The sequence below is a fragment of the Triticum urartu genome, chromosome 4 (assembly GCF_003073215.2).
Source record: "Triticum urartu cultivar G1812 chromosome 4, Tu2.1, whole genome shotgun sequence".
Lineage (NCBI taxonomy): Eukaryota > Viridiplantae > Streptophyta > Magnoliopsida > Poales > Poaceae > Triticum > Triticum urartu.
Genome location: NC_053025.1, coordinates 23206691 through 23221441, shown reverse-complemented (window position 1 = coordinate 23221441; position 14751 = coordinate 23206691).

Below are 14751 nucleotides of genomic sequence, written 5' to 3'. Positions count from 1 at the left end.
GACACTACACCTACCATATACGTATGGTGTTTTATAGGGAAGGCATTCGGGACGCCGTGCCGAACCCGCAGCGACTCGCCAACAAGAGGCACCGAGGCCGGGTAGGCCAAAAAGGAAGGCGGTCAGGACGGAGATGCCGGGGCAGAGGTATGACAAAAAGACCCCGCTCCGTGGTTGTCGTCTTTCTCGAACTGTAATGACGTCCATGTTTCTCTAATAGAAAAAACGCTCGCCGGAATATGTCCGGCGAGGCTGTCGATCATACTTGAAAGTGCAACTATCCCTAGGTGGTTTTGGTAATTCATAACAACATATAGCTCATTGAGCTAATGCTATTCCAAGATGATTATTTCAGGAAAGCTCAATGATTGGCATGGCATGGATGTGAAAGTGGAACCATCAAAATGCTAAGGACAAAGGATTGGCTCAAGCTCAAAAGCTCAAGACTCTTCATTTTATATTTTAGTGATCCAAGATCACATTGAGTCTTTAGGAAAAGCCAATACTATTAAGGAGGGATGAGGTGTTGCTTAATGAGCCTCTTGCTTCATGTGCTTAGTGATATGCTCCAAAACCCTCAACTACTTTCCCATATCCACATATGACCTAAACCCTAAGCCAAACTCGGTCCTACCGATTCTTCCTATCCGGCGCCACCGAGTTTCACTTGTCATTAGCCACTGCCAAACCCTAGCAATTCGGTTCTACCGATAAGGATCTCGGTCTCACCGAGATGGGGTTGCAAACTCTCTGTTTCCCTTTCGTAACTTTTCGGTCTTACCGAAAGAGCGAATCGGTCCCACCGAGATTGCAATGTAAACTCAGTGTTTCCCCTTTGTAACTTTTCGGTCTCACCGAAAGAGCAAATCGGTCCCACCGAGTTTGCCTGACCAACTCTCTAGTTAGCTAATTACCAAATTCGGTCTCACCGAGTTTGTGTAATCGGTCTCACCGAGATTACGTTATGCCCAAACCCTAACCATATCGGTCCTACCGAGTTGCACGTTAGTCCCACCGAAAATCACTAACGGTCACTAGGTTTACATTTTCGGTCCGACCGAGCTTATTGATTCGGTCCCACCGAGATTGGAAAACTGTGTAACGGTTGGATTTTGTGTGGAGGCTGTATATACCCCTCCACCTCCTTCTCATTCGAAGTGAGAGCCATCAGAACACACACACCATTCCAACTCATATGTTCTGAGAGAGAACCACCTACTCATGTGTTGAGACCAAGACATTCCATTCCTACCATATGAATCTTGATCTCTAGCCTTCCCAAGTTGCTTTCCACTCAAACCTTCTTTCCACCCAATCCAAATCCTGTGAGAGAGAGTTGAGTGTTGGGGAGACTATCATTTGAAGCACAAGAGCAAGGAGTTCATTACCTACACACCATTTGTTACTTCTTGGAGAGTGGTGTCTCCTAGATTGGCTAGGTGTCACTTGGGAGCCTCCGACAAGATTGTGGAGTTGAACCAAGGAGTTTGTAAGGGCAAGGAGATCGCCTACTTCGTGAAGATCTACCGCTAGTGAGGCAAGTCCTGTGTGGGCGATGGCCATGGTGGGATAGACAAGGTTGCTTCTTCGTGGACCCTTTGTGGGTGGTTGCTTCTTCGTGGACCCTTCGTGGGTGGAGCCCTGTGTGGACTCGTGCAACCGTTACCCTTGGGTGGAGCCCTGTGTGGACTCGCGCAACCGTTACCCTTCGTGGATTGAAGTCTCCATCAACGTGGATGTAGGATAGCACCACCTATCCGAACCACGGGAAAAACATCCGTGTCTCCAATTGCGTTTGAATTCTCCAAAACCTTCCTTTTACATTCTTGCAAGTTGCATGCTTTACTTTCCGCTGCCTATATACTCTTTGCATGCTTGCTTAAATTATGTGATGATTGCTTGACTTGTCCTAAAATAGCTAAAATCTGCCAAGAACTAAAATTGGGAAAAGGTTAAGTTTTTATTTGGTCAAGTAGTCTAATCACCCCCCTCTAGACATACTTTCGATCCTACAATACTTCCACTAGTCGAGCTCCAGGGCCGGACATAGATGTGGAAGCCGACATGGGGCGGACGCCGGATACTCCTCCTACAGAGGATACGGATAGACTGTCCGTTACAAATTCAGAAGTGGAGAGTGCCATGAATCATAGGCGTTGTCGGGCCGTACTCCGCGACGCTTGCTTCTCACCGGAGGCATTTGATGCCTTCAATTCTGGAGATGCGTACCTCCGTGCTACTCAAAATGGTCTAGCCAGAGCCACGGACCAGTATGTAAGGGATGTACGGGCAAGCAAATCTGAGGATTATATGTATCAGTAGCCCCCGAGACTTGAAACAGTTAACAAAACTGATTTAAGGATCACCTATTGTGCAGGTTCTTACAGAGAAGAATACTCGACTGTCACGGGAACTGGAGGAATGCAAGAGCCAACTTCGGGCCGCCGTTGCCGCATTGAAGGAACCTAAAAAGTCCCCGGTTGGTAACATTTGTTTCAAAGAATAATGGGTACCATATAGCGTGTGGCATGGCTGCAGATTAACAATAGATGTTGCAGATGAATCCAGAGAGAATCCGGAGGACCAGCATGTCGTACGACAGCTAAAGGCTAGCGAACGTGTGTTGACTGAGGTCAGGCGGGAGAAAAACAATATCCAAGACGCTAATACCAAGCTGAGCATGGAACTGAAAGATGTTTGAGCCCAGCTTGCGGACTCCGAGAAGGAGAATAAGCGGCTTCGACGCGGCATTTCAGTAAGTGCTTGAACGAACCATTAAAAGGGGGCGGTGGAGAAGCCGGCTAACAGAGTTATGTCTGCAGGTATGCTGACGGGTCGTCCCGCGGAGGAGATGCCCGTGTCTGCGGGTGATCTTCTACCCGAGCTTTCACAACTGCACGAACAAGTTTGGCAGGTGATGCAAGGTATTGCCCAGGCCTTGTGGCCATCCGTCTCCCTGCCAGAAGGCATTGGAGAGCTTGCGGAGAAGCTCAAGGGAGCACGGCGGCGCTTCCGATTATGGAAGATATCGGCCTGCCGTCAAGGTGCCAGGGAAGCCTGGGCCATGGTGAAGACACGGTATACCAAGGTTGACCCAAACCACATGGCCGAGGTCGGACCTGTGGGGCCCGATGGGAAAGAGATCCCCGTTAGCTTAGTGTATGGGCAAGTAGAATTAGCCGCAAAGTATTCTCAACAGGATTGTAGGCTAGACAACCTGTTGGATGGTATAGAAGAGGAATTTAGTCAGTCTACATGACTATGTAATTAAAGTGACATGTATAATGCCTTCTAGCCGGATTGTAAATCATTTGTCATGGCAGACCTTTTCGCTTCAACCTCGGGACCCGATAGTCCGGAGTGTATCTAAATACCCGCTCAGTTATATAAGAACCGGGGTATGCGTGGAGACTAGGCGTAGGGGTCATTAGTGCTTGAACAGACAAGTGCCCAACTAGTTATGTTATATTACATGGGTAGTAAGAAACATCTCCCAGGGAGAATAGTTCCGTTAAGGGTTCCTTTCCCTGGGTATGCATGCCCTAAAGTGCATGTCCGGACTGCGAGAGGAAACACAGGCAAAAACATCTGGGGGCACATATGGAAAATAAATTAAAATCATCTTCTGTTCACCGACCGAATATTCCCTTAAGAACGCTAGCTTTCGGCTTCACCCAGTCTGAGGTACACATCTGGCTGACCCGGCAGTAACAATCGCAGAGGTGCTCCCCTTATGCCCTAGCCGAATTAACGGGAACGTAGGGCATAAATACAAGAGCCAGGCAACCCAGCTTGGCCAAAACTTAAGTCATATCGATGCATATAATGGCGAAGAAAAGGTACATGCGGAAGAATAACATATGTGCGGGGCATGAAACCCAGATAAATAATTAAGCTTCTGTGCAAGAAGCCCCCAGGTATAATGAGCGCGGTTAGCGCGTCTATAGTGTGCAAGCGAGGCACAAGTTGGCCCTTGACGGCCTTGAGAAAGAATAAAAGAAAGAAAGAGAAAAAAGACAGATAATGTATACGCGAAAAATGGATAGAGGAAGGACACGAGCATAGAGTCCGGCGCTAGGCGTAGAATCTTCGGAGTCTAGCTGCGTTTCATGGGTTCGGCTCAAGTCGATTATTCGATGCATCCCTCAGACGGTACGCTCCATCGGTCAGAACTTGGTCGATAATGAAGGGACCTTCCCATTTGGGCTCGAGCTTGGTCTTTTTCTTCTCCGGCAGGCGTAGAACTAACTCGCCAACGTTATAAGTTTTGGCCCATACTTCTCTGCTTTGGTATCTGCGATCCTGTTGCTGATAGAATGCGGAACGGGCTTTTGTCACGTCGCGCTCCTCCTCCAGGTTGTCCAGACTGTCCTGCCGATCAAGCTCGGCTTCTCTTTCTTCATACATGCACACTCGAGGTGAGTCATGAATTATATCGCAGGGCAGAACTGCCTCTGCGCCGTACACCATAAAGAAGGGTGTATATCCGGTGGTACGATTTGGCGTGGTCGGCGGCCCCCAGAGTACGGAGTCGAGGTCCTCTACCCAGTGCGTATTAGACTCCCTTCAGGAACGCACTAATCTGGGTTTGATGCCGCTCATTATAAGACCATTTGCTCGCTCAACTTGGTCATTGGTTTGTGGGTGATAGACGGAAGCATAATCGAGCTTGATGCCCATGTTGCTGCATCAGAGTTTTACCTCGTCGGTCGTGAAGTTCGTGCCGTTGTCAGTGATGATGCTATGGGGGGCGCCATAACGGTGTACAACCCCGGATATGAAGTCTATCACCGGTCTGGATTCGGCTGTTTTAACAGGTTTGGCTTCTATCCATTTGGTAAATTTATCCACCATAACCAGTAAGTATTTTTTCTTATGGGTTCCCCCTTTAAGGGGTCCAACCATGTCAAGCCCCCAGACCGTGAAGGGCCAGGTAATGGGGATTGTTTGGAGGGCGGTGGGTGGCATGTGGCTTTGGTTTGCAAAAAGCTGGCAACCGACGCAACGTTGGACCAAGTCCTGTGCGTCTGCCCAGGCCGTCGGCCAATAAAAACCTGTACAGAAGGCCTTGCTTACAAGGGCCCGGGCTGCGGCGTGGTGGCCGCCGAGTCCGGCGTGAATTTTTGCCAGAAGCTTCCGCCCTTCCTCTTCGGAGATGCACCTTTGAAGGACTCCGGTAGTGCTTTTTTTATACAGCTCTCCCTCGTGGACCCTGTAGGCTTTAGATCGCCGCACTAGGCAGCGTGCCTCATTTTGGTCCTCGGGAAGTTCCTGCCTAGTTAGGTAGGCCAGGAATGGTTCTGTCCATGGGGCGATGATGGCCATTATTACATGGGCTGAAGGTGTTATTTCGGTGGCAGAGCCTCCGATTATGTCAGAGTGTTCGTTCTCGGGCATTTTGGTCGGGTCCGGACTATTGTTACCGGTGTCCCCTTCCCATACCACGGATGGCTTAAACAACCTCTCCAAAAAGACGTTGGGGGGGATCGCGTCGCATTTTGCGTCGATGCGGGCGAGGATATCCGCCGCCTTATTGTTTTCCCGAGCCACATGGTGAAATTCGAGCCCCTCGAACCGAGCTGACATCTTTAGGAGCTGTCGAAGTGCATGATCCAATTGGAGTATGCGCCATACTCTTTAGGGAGTTCGGCTTCTGTCCATTCGGCGACAAAGTCGGCCAATACTTGCGATTTAATGGCTCGCCGAGGTTTGTATGTTATGTCGAACGGGAGGAGCTCATTGGCCCATTTGGCAATCCGGCCCGTGGCGTCGCGGTTGTTTATAATATCATTAAGTGGCACTTCCGAGGCTACTATAATCGAACACTCTTGAAAGTAGTATCGCAGCTTCCGGGATGCCATGAATACCGCATAGGCTATCTTTTGATAATGTGGGTACCATGATTTGCATGGAGTGAGGACAGTGGATACATAATATACCGGCTTTTGAAGAGGGAATTTATGTCCGTCCGCTTCTCGTTCGATGACGAGCACTGCGCTTACAACCTGATGAGTTGCCGCAATGTACAACAGCATTGGTTCACCAATGTTTGGCGCGGCCAGGATTGGGTTGGTTGCCAGTATGGCTTTTATTTCTTCCAATCCGGCTGTGGCAGCGTCCGTCCACTCGAAGTGTTCGGTGTGCCAAAGGAGGCGATAAAGGAGTAATGCCTTTTCTCCTAAGCGGGAGATAAAGCGGCTTAGAGCCGCCACACATCCAGTTAATTTCTGGATTTGTTTGAGGTCCGTTGGGATAGCCAACTATGACAGAGCATGGATTTTGGCCGGATTAGCTTCAATTCCTCTACTAGAGACAATGAAGCCCAGGAGCTTTCCGGCTGGTACACCGAAAACGCATTTTCCGGATTGATCTTGATGTCGTATGTTCGGAGGTTGTCGAATGTGAGCCTCAAGTCGTCTATTAGAGAGTCGACGTGTTTGGTTTTGACGACCACATCGTCTACGTATGCCTCTACTGTTTTGCCGATCTGTTTCTCCAGACATGTCTGAATCATGCGCTGATATGTTGCGCCGACGTTTTTGAGCCCAAAAGGCATTGTGGTGAAACAGAAGGGGCTGTATGGTGTGATAAATGCTGTTGCGGCTTGGCCGGACTACGCCATCTTGATTTGGTGGTAGCCAGAGTATGCGTCAAGGAAACACAATGACTCGTGTCCTGTGGTAGCATCGATAATTTGATCAATGCGGGGGAGGGGGAAGGGATCCTTTGGGCAGGCCTTGTTGAGGTCCTTAAAATCGACACACAAGCGCCAGGATTTGTCCTTTTTTGGTACCATCACCAGGTTTGCTAGCCAGTCCGGGTGTTTTATTTCTATAATGAATCCGGCCTCCAATAACTTGGCTAGTTCCTCTCCCATAGCTTGTCTCTTAGGTTCAGAGAAACGCCGAAGAGTTTGCTTGACCGGCTTGAATCCCTTTAGAATATCGAGGCTGTTCTCGGCCAGCCTGCATGGGATTCCTGGCATGTCTGAGGGTTGCCAGGTGAATATGTCCCAATTCTTGCGCAGGAACTCTCGTAGTGCGGCGTCCACGGCGGGTTTAACTGTGCCCCGATGGAGGCTATTTTTGTAGGGTCCGTTGGGTGGACTTGGAATTTGACTATTTCATCCGCTGGTTTAAAAGAGGTGGACTTGGATCTCTTGTCAAGTATCACGTCGTCCCTGTCCACTGTGGAGCGTAGCGTGGTTAATTCCTCGGCCAAAAGGGCTTCGAATAATGCCTCGAGGGCCAATGCGGCTATTTTGTTTTCGATGCAGAGTGCTATGTCTGGATCACTAGCGAGAGTGATGATTCCGTTGGGCCCGGGCATTTTGAGCTTCATGTACCCATAATGGGGTATGGCTTGGAAGATCGTGGACGCCTCCCGTCCTAAAAGGGCGTGGTATCCACTACTGAACAGGGCCACTCGGAATATAATTTCTTCAGACCTATAGTTCTCCGGTGTGCCGAATACCACATCTAGTGTGATTTTCCCAGCACAGCGTGCTTCCCGACTGGGGATGATTCCTCTGAAGGTTGTGTTGCTTTGCTCAATGAGGTTCCAGTCTATTTCCATTTTTTGAAGAGTTTCCTCATAGATGAGGTTCAATCCACTGCCGCTGTCCATGAGTACTTTGGTGAGTCGAAAGCTATCCACAATTGGACTGAGGAACAATGCAGCTGGTGCTCGGGCTGTTCAGAATTTAGGTTCGTCACTGGCATTGAAGGTAATAGCCGTGTCACTCCATGGATTTATTGCTGCCACGTGGCAGATTTCGGCGAGGCTGCGGAGTGTTCGCTTGCGCCTATTATTTGATGTGAAGGTTTCAAAGACTGTTAATACCGTATTGTTATCCACGGGATGGTGCTCTGTGGCATTTGGGATGAGAAGATCCTCACCACTTTTGGCCACCTGCCGGAGTATCCAACATGCTCTATGGCTGTGTGTTGGTATGGTATCCGCTGTACTATGAAGTTTGCAGGGTCCATTAAGCCATCCCTCCAATACGGCTCCATGCCCTGTAGAGGGTTTTTGTTTCTTTGTAACTAACTCGGGTGTCTTATGATAGTGCATCCTTTTACTTCGGACTGGGTGTATATTCCGAGCCGGATTATCCCAAAATTTTGTTTCGGTTTTCCAGGCGCTTTCCATCGCACAGTACTTTCGTACTATGGACGCCAAGTCAGCGAAGCGTGATATGTCACGGCGACTTAAGGCGTTAAGGATTCCCTTGTCCATGCAATTATTGCAGAAAAATGAGACTGCGTCTTCCTCGTGACAGTCCTTAACCTTGTTTATCACAAGGAGGAATCTGGCCCAATAATGATGTACTGTTTCATGGGGCTCTTGCCTGATGTGGGAAAGATCATTTATGTCTGGGTGGGTGGGTGGATTTGAGTCCGAACCCCTACCCGATCTGAGACCCATGGGCTGAGGAGTTTCCAATCTTGGAAGATAGGATTCCGGGATGTTGCCCGATAAGTCTGGCCCGCTGCCTGACTCTAGGTTCAGGGCTTGGGTGATGTCCTCCAGTAAACGGGTATCCGGCTCGGAGAGCTCAGGAATCCGGACATAGTTGGTCCTCAAGATAGAGGAAGAATCGCTGCATTGATCCTCCACCACCGCAACATGATGGGTGACCGGTGGAGAGTTAATCTCCCTTTGGTCGGGTTTAAGCCCAATCCGATCATAGTCTGTAGCGACTCCCAAGGTGGTGATACGATCCAAGTGCTCGTTTTGGGAAGAGAGCTCCATTGGATCCATCTGCTCGGGAAATTCCGAGCCAACGTGGAGGCTGTTTTTGATGACCCGAGAAGTCATCGTCGGTGCAGCGGCTGAACGGGTGGTCATGATGAAACTGCCAAGCCGGAGAGTTTGGCCGACAGCCAGGGCTCCCCCGACGGTAATGTTGTTTTTAACAACGAGACGAGGCATCCTTCCTTACGGTGATGACACAGTGGAACTCTCAATGAAAGCACCAATGCCGGTGTCAAAACCGGCGGATATCGGGTAGGGGGTCTCGAACTGTGCGTCTAAGGCGGATGGTAACAGGAGGCAGGGGACACGATGTTTTACCCAGGTTCGGGCCCTCTTGATGGAGGTAAAACCCTACGTCCTGCTTGATTATTCTTGATAATATGAGTAGTACAAGAGTTGATCTACCACGAGATCAGAGAGGCTAAACCCTAGAAGCTAGCCTATGGTATGATCGTATGTTGCCCTACGGACTAAAACCCTCCGGTTTATATAGACACCGGAGGAGGCTAGGGTTACACAAGGTCGGTTACAAAGGAGGAGATATGCATATCCGTATTGCCTAGCTTGCCTTCCACGCCAAGTAGAGTCCCATCCGGACACGGGACGAAGTCTTCAATCTCGTATCTTCATAGTCCAACAGTCCGGCCAAAGGATATAGTCCGGCAGTCTAGAGACCCCCTAATCCAGGACTCCCTCAGTGGCCCTACTAAGTTGATGCGCACGGAGGATTTCTCAACTTAGTCAACAAATGATTCTATCACGAGTGACTGTTGGATGGTTAACATCCATCGGTCATCCTGCTTCTTCAACCTCTGATTTTCTTGCTCCAGCCATCCAAACCACCATGTGCTCCTGACTCCCGTGGCCGTCTGTGAAGGAAATATTCCCTAGAGGCAATAATAAAGTTGTTATTTATATTTCCTTATATCATGATAAATGTTTATTATTCATGCTAGAATTGTATTAACCGGAAACTTAGTACATGTGTGAATACATAGACAAACAAAGTGTCACTAGTATGCCTCTACTTGACTAGCTCGTTGAATCAATGATGGTTATGTTTCCTGACCATAGACATGAGTTGTCATTTGATTAACGGCATCACATCATTAGAGAATGATGTGATTGACTTGACCCATCCGTTAGCTTAGCATGATGATCGTTTAGTTTGTTGTTATTGCTTTCCCCATAACTTATACATGTTACCATGACTATGAGATCATGCAACTCCCGAATACCGGAGGAACACTTAGTGTGCTATCAAATGTCACAACGTAACTAGGTGACAGATGCTCTAAAGGTTTCTCCGATGGTGTTTGTTGAGTTGGCATAGATCGAGATTAGGATTTGTCACTCCAAGTGTCGGAGACGTATATCTGGGCCCTCTCGGTAATGCACATCACTATAAGCCTTGAAAGCAATGTGACTAATGAGTTAGTTGTGAGATGATGCATTATGGAACGAGTAAAGAGACTTGTTGGTAACGAGATTGAAGTAGGTATTGAGATACCTACAATCGAATCTCGGGCAAGTAACATACCGATGATAAAGGGAACAACGTATGTTGTTATGCGGTTTGACTGATGAAGATCTTTGTAGAATATGTAGGAACCAATATGAGCATCCAGGTTCCGCTATTGGTTATTGACCGGAGATGAGTCTCATTCATGTCTACATAGTTCTCGAACCCGTAGGGTTCGCGCTTAATGTTCGATGACGATCGATTATAAGGTTATGTGTTTGATGTTACCTGAAGGTATAGTTCGGAGACCCGGATATTGATTCACGGGACATGACGAGGAGTTTCGAAATGGTCGAGACATAAAGATCGATATATTTGGATATGACTATGTTTGGACATCGGAATGGTTTCGGGTGAGTTCGGGCATTTGCCAGTACCGGGAGGTTACGGAACCCCCGGGGAGTATATGGGCCTTATTGGGCCTTAGTGGAATAGAGGAGAGGAAGGGAAAAGGTGGGAGGCGCGGCCCCCCCTAGCCCATATTGGGTTCCCCCCCTTTCCTTCCCCCTCTCCTCCCCTTCCTTCTCTCCTACTCCTACTACTTGGAAGGGGGGAATCCTACTCCCGGTGGGAGTAGGACTCCCCTAGGGTGCGCCATAGAGGGCCGGCTCTCCCCCCTCCTCCACTCCTTTATATACGGGGTAGGGGGCACCCCATAGACACACAAGTTTATCATTGTCTTAGCCGTGCGGTGCCCCCCTCCACCATAATGCACCTCGGTCATATCGTCGTAGTGCTTAGGCGAAGCCCTGTGCTGGTAGCTTCTGTTGGAAGTATGCCCTAGAGGCAATAATAAAATGGTTATTATTATATTTCCTTGTTCATGATAATTGTCTATTGTTCATGCTATAATTGTGTTATCCGGAAATCATAATACATGTGTGAATACATAGACCACAACATGTCCCTAGTGAGCCTCTAGTTGAGTAGCTCGTTGATCAATAGATGGTTACGGTTTCCTGAGGGGTTCCGGGGGGTCCACCGGGATGGGCCACCTCTCTCGGAGGGCCTAATGGGCTGTAGAGGAAAGGGAACCAGCCCTACATGGGCCGGGCGCATCCCCCCATGGGCCCATGCGCCTAGGGTTGGGGGGAAACCCTAAGGGGGGCGCCCCCTTGCTTGGGGGGCAAGCCCCCTCCCCTTGGCCGCCGCCCCCCTCTAGATCTCATCTAGAGGGGCCCGGCCCCCTTCCTCCTTCCCCTATATATAGAGGGGCAAGGGGAGGGCTGCATACACCATCCAAGGCGCAGCCCCTCCCCTCCCCAACACCTCTCCTCCTCCGCAAGAGCTTGGCGAAGCCCTGCCGGAGTACTGCAGCTCCACCACCCCCACGCCGTCGTGCTGCTGTTGGAGCCCTCTTCCTCAACCTCTCCCTCCTCCTTGCTGGATCAAGGCATGGGAGACGTCCTCGCTCCGTACGTGTGTTGAACACGGAGGTGCCGTCCGTTCGGTGCTAGGATCTTCGGTGATTTGGATCACAACGAGTACGACTCCATCAACCACGTTCTCTTGAACGCTTCCGCTCGTGATCTACAAGGGTATGTAGATGCACTCCTCTCTCCTCATTGCTAGATGACTCCATAGATTGATCTTGGTGATGCGTAGAAAATTTTAAATTTCTGATACATTCCCCAATAGTGGCATCATTTGCTAGGTCTATGCGTAGTTTCTATGCACGAGTAGAACACAAGTTGTTGTGGGCGTTGATTTTGTCAATTTACTTGCCGTTACTAGTCTTATCTTGATTCGGCGGCATCGTGGGATGAAGCGGCCCAGACCGACCTTACACGTACGCTTACGTGAGACTGGTTCCACCGATTGACATGCACTAGTTGCATAAGGTGGCTAGCGGGTGTCTGTCTCTCCCACTTTAGTTGGATCGGATTCGATGAAAAGGGTCCTTATGAAGGGTAAATAGAAATTGGCATATCACGTTGTGGTTTTGGCGTAGGTAAGAAACGTTCTTGCTAGAAACCTATAGCAGCCACGTAAAAAACTTGCAACAACAATTAGAGGACGTCTAACTTGTTTTTGCAACATATGACATGTGATGTGATATGGCCAAAAGGATGTGATGAATGATATATGTGATGTATGAGATTGATCATGTTCTTTTAATAGGAATCACGACTTGCATGTCGATGAGTATGACAACCGGCAGGAGCCATAGGAGATGTCTTAATTTATTTATGACCTGTGTGTCAACTTATACGTCATGTAATTACTTTACTTTATCGCTAACCGTTAGCCATAGTAGTAGAAGTAATAGTTGATGAGACAACTTCATGAAGACACGATGATGGAGATCATGATGATGGAGATCATGGTGTCATGCCGGTGACGACGATGATCATGGCGCCCCGAAGATGGAGATCAAAAGGAGCAAAATGATATTGGCCATATCATGTCACTATTTGATTGCATGTGATGTTTATCATGTTTTACATCTTATTTGCTTAGAACGACGGTAGCATAAATAAGATGATCCCTCGCAAAAATTTCAAGAAAGTGTTCCCCCTAACTGTGCACCATTGCTAAGTTTCGTTGTTCCGAAGCACCACGTGATGATCGGGTGTGATAGGTTCTAACATTCCCATACAACGGGTGTAAGATCGATTTACACACGCAAAACACTTAGGTTGACTTGACGAGCCTAGCATGTACAGACATGGCCTCGGAACACGGAAGACCGAAAGGTCGAACATGAGTCGTATGGAAGATACGATCAACATGAAGATGTTCACCGATGATGACTAGTCCGTCTCACATGATGATCGGACACGGCCTAGTTGAATCGGATCATGTATCACTTAGATGACTAGAGGGATGTCTATCTGAGTGGGAGTTCATTAAATAATTTGATTATATGAACTTAATTATCATGAACTAAGTCTAAAATCTTTACAATATGTCTTGTAGATCAAATGGCCCACGCTAATGTTGTCCTCAACTTCAACGCGTTCCTAGAGAAAACCAAGCTAAAAGATGATGGTAGCAACTATACGGACTGGGTCCGGAACTTTAGGATCATCCTCATAGCTGCCAAGAAAGCATATGTCCTTGAAGCACCGCTAGGTGAAGCACCACCCCCAGCAAACCAAGATGTTATGAACGCTTGGCAGTCCCGTGCTGATGATTACTCCCAGGTTCAGTGCGGCATGCTTTACAGCTTAGAACCGGGGCTCCAGAAGCGTTTTGAGCAACACGGAGCATATGAGATGTTCCAAGAGCTGAAAATGGTTTTCCGAGCTCATGCCCGGGTCAAGAGATATGAAGTATCCGACAAGTTCTACAGTTGTAAGATGGAGGAGAATAGTTCCATCAGCGAGCACATACTAAAAATGTCTGGGTTGCACAACCGCTTGTCTCAGCTGGGAGTTAATCTCCCGGATGATGCAGTCATTGACAGAATCCTTCAGTCGCTCCCACCTAGCTACAAGAGCTTTGTGATGAACTTCAATATGCAGGGGATGGAAAAGACCATTCCTGAGGTATATTCAATGCTGAAATCAGCGGAGGTGGAAATCAAAAAGGAACATCAAGTGTTGATGGTTAATAAAACCACTAAGTTCAAGAAAGGCAAGGGTAAAAAGAACTTCAAGAAGGACGACAAGGGAGTTGCCGCGCCCGGTAAGCAAGTTGCCAGGAAGAAGCCAAAGAATGGACCCAAGCCCGAGACTGAGTGTTTTTATTGCAAGGGAAGTGGTCACTGGAAGCGGAACTGCCCCAAGTACTTAGCGGACAAGAAGGCTGGCAACACCAAAGGTATATCTGATATACATGTTATTGATGTGTACCTTACCAGTACTCGTAGTAGCTCCTGGGTATTTGATACCGGTGCGGTTGCTCATATTTGTAACTCAAAACAGGAGTTGCGGAATAAGCGGAGACTGGCGAAGGACGAGGTGACGATGCGCGTCGGGAATGGTTCCAAGGTCGATGTGATCGCCGTCGGCACGCTACCTCTACATTTACCTACGGGATTAGTTTTAAACCTCAATAATTGTTATTTAGTGCCAGCTTTGAGCATGAACATTGTATCAGGATCTCGTTTAATACGAGATGGCTACTCATTTAAATCCGAGAATAATGGTTGTTCTATTTATATGAGAGATATGTTTTATGGTCACGCCCCGCTGGTCAATGGTTTATTCTTATTTAATCTCGAACATGATGTTACACATATTCATAGTGTGAATACCAAAAGATGTAAGGTTGATAATGATAGTCCCACATACTTGTGGCACTGCCGCCTTGGTCACATTGGTGTCAAACGCATGAAGAAACTCCATGCAGATGGACTTTTGGAGTCTCTTGATTATGAATCATTTGACACGTGCGAACCATGCCTCATGGAAAAATGACCAAGACTCCGTTCTCCAGAACAATGGAGCGAGCAACCAACTTATTGGAAATCATACATACTAATGTGTGCGGTCCAATGAGTGTTGAGGCTCGCGGTGGCTATCGTT